Source organism: Panthera leo, chromosome A3, assembly GCF_018350215.1.
Source record: "Panthera leo isolate Ple1 chromosome A3, P.leo_Ple1_pat1.1, whole genome shotgun sequence".
Classification (NCBI taxonomy): Eukaryota; Metazoa; Chordata; class Mammalia; order Carnivora; family Felidae; genus Panthera; species Panthera leo.
Genome location: NC_056681.1, coordinates 106,745,553 through 106,752,011, shown reverse-complemented (window position 1 = coordinate 106,752,011; position 6,459 = coordinate 106,745,553). Strand labels below are relative to the sequence as shown.

The 6,459-nt window shown below is 37.4% G+C and overlaps 1 long non-coding RNA gene across 1 annotated transcript; it reads right to left on the bottom strand.

The window, feature by feature from the left end:
- Positions 1-1,499: 1,499 nt before the first annotated feature.
- LOC122215105 lies at positions 1,500-6,187 on the bottom strand. The gene is made up of 3 exons (XR_006200240.1): positions 5,966-6,187; positions 5,410-5,545; positions 1,500-1,578 (listed from the first exon to the last, which is right to left on the bottom strand). It is a non-coding gene; the product is annotated as an uncharacterized LOC122215105 (long non-coding RNA).
- Positions 6,188-6,459: the final 272 nt, after the last annotated feature.

The following is a 6,459-nucleotide window of genomic DNA, read 5'->3' as shown; positions in this document are numbered from 1 at the left end:
TTTTGACCAATGAGGGGAAAAATCCACAAACAAAACAGATTGCCTTGATATATCAGATTTCATCATAAGGCCAAAAAACACAGGAAAACTTCAGTGTTGTTTTGTCCTAAGATTTTAAACATGGACATAGTTACCTTGAGACTAAGTGATTTTGATGGGAATTTATTTTTCCTTATGTCTCTTTTTCTTCAAATCCTGTGGGTTCAGTAATTACTTTTTTTTAAAGAGAGAAGGTAGTTTCAACTGTTATTTTAAACCACTTTGCTTCATTTTGTATATAATGCTTTAATTTAAAAATATTTTTCAAAATATCCAAACTCTGGCCTAGTTCAATGCACATTTTCTGACTCAGAAAACCTTCCCCTGCCACGATAATAAACTGCATTGATAAAAAGGACTTGCAGCGAGCTTAAAAAACACGGCCATATGGTTAACCTGACCTGGTTTTATATGATCAGAGGTTTCCCAAAGTAATATAATACATGTTTTGCTCTGATTCAGAGCGAATCAAGGCTTATTCCTGATTTGGGTCCAGCTCATGTGGGAGTCTTAATGTGGGGGAAGGTAGAGAGATGAGCTGCATTCTAGAAGGCCATAATAAAATGTACATCTTGGGATACTGGTGGCATAATTTTACATCCTTTATTTGTCTAATTTGCTGTAGTTTTCAAAAGTATCTGCTCTTGGGTCGCAATTATACAGCCTTCCTTCCCACTCCTTCAATTTTTATTAAAAAAGTCCTTTATAAATACGGTTTGCACCTGTAAATAACTTATATAACCAATGAAGTAAATGGTGATATATGTATATAATCAAATACGCTGTAATTTTACATTATTATACCTGTGTTTAGAATTACCGGTAATTTTTACTTTTCTTCATTGCAATTTTTTTACTTCCCAAATTATCAATAATTGGCATGTGTTATTTTTGTAGTCAGAACGCATCGTGCTTTGAAACACACTTCATGAGAAATATAGGGTTTAATTTGTTTCCAAATACTCCTACTTGCAAATAGCATGTAAGGGAATATATGAGAAAATGATATACAGTTAATACATTAAAAGCAGTTTATTTGGCTTGTAAATTACTATAGAGCCAAATTTTAAAAGTAATCATTAAGTATGCATTTATACAAATCATTTATTTTTTTACCCTCACAGTAATGATCATTAATATTTTACAGAGTAGATTATATAAATATGTTTAAGAATAAATTATTGTCAAAAATTATCATAAGGTTTATTGATCTTGTGGGCACTTGTTTAAAAATCATATGTCCTCATTGGTTAGAAAATAACATTTAAATGCTTTTTTTATGCCATTTTCTATCTGAATCTAAATTATGTTCCCCCAGCACACCATCTCAAATGGAATCCTAGCATTGCGTTTCAATTTCATCACATTTCCCTGGCAATTTACAAGCCCTCGTTCCAGGATCACAATCCAATAAATCATGTATTAATGATACACATACACCATTTCTTACCTTCTCTTCCCTCCTTTGGCCTCCTCTGCCAACACTCCCCTCCTCTCTCCTTGTTCTTATGTGGTGACTTATCTGGTTTCACTCAGCAACTAGAAGACATCAGAAGAGAATCCCCTTATCTTCCCATGACCACATCCTCTTATGGTCTGCATTGGTGTTCTCTCCTTTCCTAAGTCCTTGCTCCTTTCTACTTTTCACCTTTCTACTGGACCCCATCTGTTCTTGGACACACAATCATTTCTCCTGCAATTATCCACTCCTGTTACAAACACATCATGAGTCTTTCCCTCTTTAGAGTAGGGATTGTTTTCAATAGAAACAAGCAGGAATGGCTTTTATTTACACATGCCTCTCTGGAGGGCCGATTTCTCTTCAGTTACTGCCACATTTCTATTGCCAAGGGAAAAACTAGTTGAAGTAACTCAAGTAAAGGTTAAAGACACACCTGCTGCACATCAGGTTGTATGACCAGGCTACTCAGAGTCAAAGCAGGATTTTGTAGGGAAAGGATAAGAGAGGGGGAGGGCCATGTGGTTTGGCTCAGGTAGCAGCTTTCATCTCCAACACCTGTAAAACTTGCTGTTGGGACAGTGGAAGATTGTTCCAGTTTGTCATTCCTACTAGCTGGTGTGGTTGGCACAATGACATCCCAATAACTGTCAGAACAGTTTTTTTCAAGAGCTGTTCGGTAAGCCTGTGGTTTGTTGCTTAGACAAGGTTCGGGGGTGAGAGGTTTAACAAAATGGAGGAAAGGGAAAAAAAAAACCAACACCAGAAAACGGAAGCAATGGTTGAAACCAGGGAAACTGGGGACCCTCTGTCTTATCTTTTTGAATCTTTGCACTCTCTTCTCCCCTGTAGGAGAATCCATGAAATTATTTTCCATTCTCTTTATTGTCTTTAGGGCCTCACCTCCTATTTTGTCTTAAACTAATCAAGCTTTCTTTCTCAACACTCTAGTGAAAATCCCCTTGTCAATGTCCTCAATGACAGCAATTTTATCAAATCCAATATTAAACACTCTAAATTTATTTTCAATATCATTTGATGCTCTACAATTTCTGCCTTGTTTAGAGAATAAGATCCCTCTGGAAAGTGATTTTATTTAAAATTATATATATAAAGTCCACCAAAATAAATCTTTAGGTCACTAATGACCTCATCATTGCTAAATCCAATGGTAAATTCTCTGTCCTTGTCTCACTTGATAAACTCACATTTGACTCCATCGGTCTCTCCCTCTTTCTTGAAACATTTCTTCATCTGTCTTCTGGGATTCCTCATGGTCATGGTTTTCCCGGACATTTCCTAAGGTTATTCATTGACCGTTTCTTCTCAGTCTCTACACCTTTGTCTTTTCTTCTTAACTTTTACATCTCTGAGGTTCACGTTTTCTCCCTTTTCTCCTTCTGCTTTCCCTCACTTTCTAGATGAGCTTACCTAGTGCTGTGGTTTTAAGTAAAAATCTTTGTGCTGATGTGTCACTCTCAAAGTTATACATCTAGATCAAAAATTAACCTTGAGTTCCAGACTCCAGACTTTCTCTCTCACTCCAGAAGGCAGGGCTTTCATTATCTGGTTCACAGCTCTGTTAGTAATGTCTGGAATAGTGTCTGACATATGACATGTATTCTATATATTTTTGTGGAAGAAATGACTGAATGACTCTTCTGTTATTCCTCCAGCACACGACCTATTATCTATTCATAATAGTTTCATTGTGGAACATCCTATCTCTTACCAATAAGGTAGTAATTTAAGACTCTCTCTTTCTGAGAAGTCTTCTGTGCGGGTCAAAGTTAATTGATCATTAATTGAATTGACCATTCCTCTGCCTTTCCACACCACTTTGCATCATTCCATTCCTTTGTCATTCCAAATATCATTATTGGGCTGGAATGTTAGAGTAGTCACTGGTGTATATGTTAAGTATGTCATATCAGGATGCGAGCCATTTGAGAAGTGGAATCATGTCTTATGTACATTTTTGTTCCTGCCACCTAATGTCATGTTTGGCGTATTATAGAGACAATGACACTTTTGTTGACACCATAAATACCATTTTTTTCAGTTTGCATAAGCAGATTTCAAATCTGTTTCAAAATTTCTTAAAGCTTTTCTTTCCCTGGTTTATTAGTGCACTGAGCTAGCTATTTTTCCAGATTCCACAGCCAATTCTTTTTTGTCGATTTGATACTACAAGATGTTTATCCCATCATCCTATCAGCCATAAGAGTCTCATTATAGCCATTTCCGTCTCCTCATAAGAGAAGAAGAATAATCGTTCTGTCTTGGGTTCCATTCTGATTTGAAGACTTGGGTAGAAACCACCACAGAAATCAAAATAGAAAACAAATGTGCATTGGAAGGTTTTAGACTTCTTTGTAAATACAAATTAATTTCTCTTTAGGGTCTGTGGTATTTTTCCCTATGAGGTGCTATCTCCCCGCTGGGAAAAGAAAAAAAAATCAGAAAAGCAGACAAAAATATTTATTTATATATAAATATAAAATACAGAATACCTTGAGGGAGATGGTTTGAAATTTTGGCCAAATGAGACATAATGTATATATTATTTTAAAATATTTTTAAACTGCAAAAAGCCATGGAAAAATGTTTATGACCAAAGCTAAAGGAAAGAATGAATATATAAAATTGTTTTCCAGTATCGTCTGTTATTTATAGGTTTGCACATGTATAGATGAATAAACATCTTCACATGTACTTATGGGAAAAGAATGCAAGAGAAGACTAGAAAGAACTACATCAAAATGCTAGTTGTTCGCTCTGGGAGGTGATTTTATTTATGTATATTTTTTCCGTATTTATTTTTTCTGTTTTTTTATGTATTTTCCAATTAGTCCAATCATCTTATACGTGTTGTCATAAAAATATATTACCCTATAACCGTAGACGAACTATAGAGTTCCTATATCTTTACATTTAACTTAGCTGTTTTAATTTAACACCAACATTTGCGTTTTCATTTAGAAATTTTTCTCCTGGTTCTCAAAAGTGATACAACTAATAGAGTATCAATGGAAGGCATAGTGAACAGAATTCACTCAGAAAACCTTGACTTTGGTCCATGCTCTGCCACAAACTGAGTGTCATTCAGAAGAGACTGAACCTTTTTTGGCCATCAGTTCCTCCATCTGTGATGGAGAAGGCTAGGGCAGATGACCTCCAAAACCTGTCTTCTCACGCACCTAAGCGCTCATTATATAAATACGATTCTATGAACAATTTTGTACTATGTTACTTAACTCACAATGAGGAGACTATTTCCATGCATTTTTGGGTGCTGTTTGAAATAATGATCTCAGAGTGTCTGGAATTTAGAAAAATCCAATTCTACTTAAATTGTTTTTTTTAATGTTTTATTTTATTTTTGAGACAGAGACAGAGTATGAATGAGGGAGGGTCAGAGAGAGAAGGAGACACAGAATCTGAAGCAGGCTCCAGGCTCTGAGCTGTCAGCACAGAGCCCGACGCAGGGCTCGAACTCACAGACCGTGAGATCATGACCTGAGCTGAAGTCAGAAGCTCAACTGACTGAGCCACCCAGGCGCCCCTAGAAAAATCCAATTCTAAAAACTGCAGTGTGACAAATATGGCAGAGTTCAACATCAATCTTGAATCTTTGGTTGAGAATTTCTCCTTCCAGATATTCTTCTGGAAACCAACCCTACCGGCATAATTTTTTTCAATGTCCATATATGCTTCCGCTATGATTCTGAACTTCCTAGGTACAAGCTACAATTAAAATATGTGTGGGAGGACGTTAAATTGTGGACATCCATAACTGTAATTTCAAACACTTATTTTAAAAGAGACAAAAAACCCAAAAGACTCCAAAAATGTTTCTATAAGATGGACTGCCTTAGGTATACAGGAATTGCACACATGCCAAAACGTACGTGAATAAATGGAGATGGGCTACAATTGATCAGGGCTCATCCACTGCCCACAGCAGGTGGTTAGAAGGTAACTGCAGGAACTGTAAGGATGCCTGAGGAAGATTTAAACTCCTTGCCAGCTGACACCTTTGGGCTCCTGCAGCGTGGGGGAGAGACGTACAGTAATGAATACGTGCACCAGGCAAACTCTCTTAAAAAAAAGTGATCATGGGCTAAATCCAGCTATTTTTACTAACATTGCTACTGTGATTTGTTCTTCTGAGATTTCCTGCCTGATTGGCTCCCTCCCTGGGGATTGACCTTCTGTGAGAAGCGGGAGGGTGAGCTCCCTGAGGAAGCAAGGAAACTAAAAACAACAGAAGTGAGATGCCCTGCTTGGAGGGAAGTAAGGAGGAGGTTAAGCGCCTCTGGCAGGACAGTAGAGTGGGTTGCTGCCCACCCACTACCTCCAGGAACACATCAGTGAAAACCAGGGCTCGGCTTTCATAATAGCTTGAATAATAACAGTATTTATAAAACATAGCTCTCTAAAGAACTCAAAGCACTTCCCACTCACAGTCTTACTGTGTCTGGGTGGCCCCAGATCGTCGACCCCAGTTAGGCAGGAAGCATAAGGAAGAGAGTCCCGAGTCCTAGCTTTGGAGGACTTTTTTTTCCTCCACTGCTGTAGCATCTAGAGTCCAGGGAAGCCGAGGCACTTCAGTGACTTTCTCCTCATGATGACCTTACTTCCTCACAGCTTTCCATTTTTCTTCCCCTTAGGTACAAAAACAAACATTAAAAAGAGACATGTACATTTTCGAAAATTTTGTCTTAATTTTGAAACCTTGTTTCTTAGCCTATTTCTCCCCTTCCCAATGTAACTTCTCTTTTCTCTTTTCCTGGGTATAATTATGCATTGCCTTTTTTTTTTTTTTTTAAATATACGTTGCCTTTTGAATGGCCTCAGACACACAAGCTGGGCCCTATAGAGTCTATATTAAAAAGTCACTGTGGAGTGCCTGGGTGGCTCAGTCGGTTAAGTATCTGACTTTGGCTCAGGTCATGATC